The sequence below is a fragment of the Aedes aegypti genome, chromosome 2 (assembly GCF_002204515.2).
Source record: "Aedes aegypti strain LVP_AGWG chromosome 2, AaegL5.0 Primary Assembly, whole genome shotgun sequence".
Taxonomy (NCBI): domain Eukaryota; kingdom Metazoa; phylum Arthropoda; class Insecta; order Diptera; family Culicidae; genus Aedes; species Aedes aegypti.
The window spans coordinates 426,271,789-426,274,183 of NC_035108.1; positions in this window are offsets into that span (position 1 = coordinate 426,271,789).

Consider the following 2,395-nt stretch of genomic DNA (forward strand, 5'->3'; position numbering starts at 1 on the left):
AACGTACTGGTCATCTGATATGCACCCTTCTTTATTTGATTGGCGGTTCTTACTAGTTTTACCGTTCTCAGCACTTTGGCAACATGTGTCTAGCCGAAATCGACTAAATACCTCCTTCTTTTGATTGCTTATCGTTGTTTCGAATTTACTATCCTGCTACTGAAAACTATGATAGCACCAATTTGAACTGCTACACTTTTCGGGGAAACGGGTCATTCGGGGAAATGACATTCGGGGAAACGGGTCATTCGGGGAACTGGCGTTCGGGGAACCGACATTCGGGGAAACGCATTCAGACTTATGGTACATGTACCATCACTTGTGTACTCTTATGTGCTATCGTATACGGGTTTGTGGTTACTGGGTATACTACTGGTCAATATCCCAGCATATTGTGCAATTCTCCATATATTTGCATTTTCAATCTGGAAAATAGCCTCATTAATAACATCGGGGCCCTTCCTGACTACACTACTGAAATATATTTTTCTTATTTCGGTTTCTATGTAAGATATGAGAAAATCAAGAAGTACCCAGAATATTGACACTTGATACACTCGGATTTGGATTATTGAACAAATATACCAAGAAGAAAGCATCCTGGATACGCCTATGACATAATGATTATGTATTATAAACATACGTTAATGTCAATTATGTTCGTTACTATCACAATAAATACTGAAATAAATCTTTTTGTCAAAATTTGCGACTTTTGGGTGTCTAGGTAGTATTATACTGCCGTGAATCGCAAGTCAGTCCCATCTGTAAAAAGAAGGCATTGAGTAAATCGGCTTTGAACTATACACACTCGTATTCTATACAAATTCTCAAAATCTAGAAGATTGGAACATGCTCAAATCTAAATGAAACTTTCACAATTTGCTTTTCACTTCTATATATTTCTAAGAAAAATGTAAATATGACCAAAAAACGATTCATTTATTTGTTAGTTTTTTGGAATATTTCTTAAAAATTGCAAATGCAAGTTTCATATTTTTAAAACAAGTAATGGCACCCACCGCTCGTCACTATATACTTTATTTTGGTTTTCAAAAGATTTAAGTATATTTCAATAAATGTGATTTTTTAATCTAGCTAATATGGGGTAACATTGATTACCCATGTATACAACGTTCGGTAATATTGAAAATGTCGTTGCTTACATAAATCATGACCCCTGAAACCGAATATGAAGACCAAACTCTTACAAGTCATTTACATTTTGAGCTATTTCAGGTAGGCAATTTCCTAAGGAAATTCTGCATTGTTAATAGCAGTTTGTTTATATTGCTTAATTGAGTAAACTTATGACAGATTGGACAAAGGAATTGTTTTTGGCGATGCCGAATTTTCCTAGCTCATACCATTTGCAGAACTCGTGTGAGACATGAATCTTCGGTAGTGTCATCCATAATGATAAAAATCATTGATACAAAAAGTTGACAAATTTACGCATGAACAAAATGCAATTCCCAGACAACCAGAAATCGCATGAAAGTTCACGTTATAACTCGTTTATTCATACTAATTACATCAAACTCGCAAAACACCGTGGATAAACTCGTCAGATTGATGAGTTTCCTCGCATTAAACACTTTTTTCTGAGTTCATTTGCACATTATATTTCGTCCCGTACACTCGTACAAAGTAAGTCGAATCAATCCGTAGCAGCTGTCAAATCAACATTTATTATCATATGTTGAGTCGCATAAGATCACAGGTTAGTTCGGTAGAATATGTATACACTCGCAATGTATGTTATTGTCCATCACATAATATATGCACGCATATCGCCTCCACTTTTGTACGTAGAAGGCCTTTTCGCGACATCCTATAAGTTAAATTTTGCACATACAAAGCCTCCAGGTGATTTCGTTATACGTACATTTTGGTTGTCTGGGTTTTCAACAAAACCTGAATTTTCATTTGCTAATGTGTGTAAGAAAGATAGGCTCTATTCATGCTTTGAAAATATTTGATTAAAAAATGATGATTCGAACGAGAAGGATCATACCGATCAATGTTACCCCGCTGATCAATGTTACCCCGGATTACGGTCCTTTTTATTATGGGACAATTCGACTAGGTGTTTTTACTGATTTTTTAGAACAAACCATGTTGTTTCATTATTGCAGCTGAAACACCATTGAAAGATATATTGAAAACTGAACTCAACTCAAACCTGAACTGAAAGCTTATTGAATATATTTTGAAACACCTGAAAACATTGGGAAAGCCTCGGAACCCTTATAGTATGTTTGAAAACTTTTGCCTTTACTTTAAAACCGTTTGAATCTCCAACACGCTTAGAAAACTCGTATAAATTAACATCATAGATGCTCGACATATTATAGCGCGTAATATGACGTAAGTCAATTAAGTAAGTAGTAGT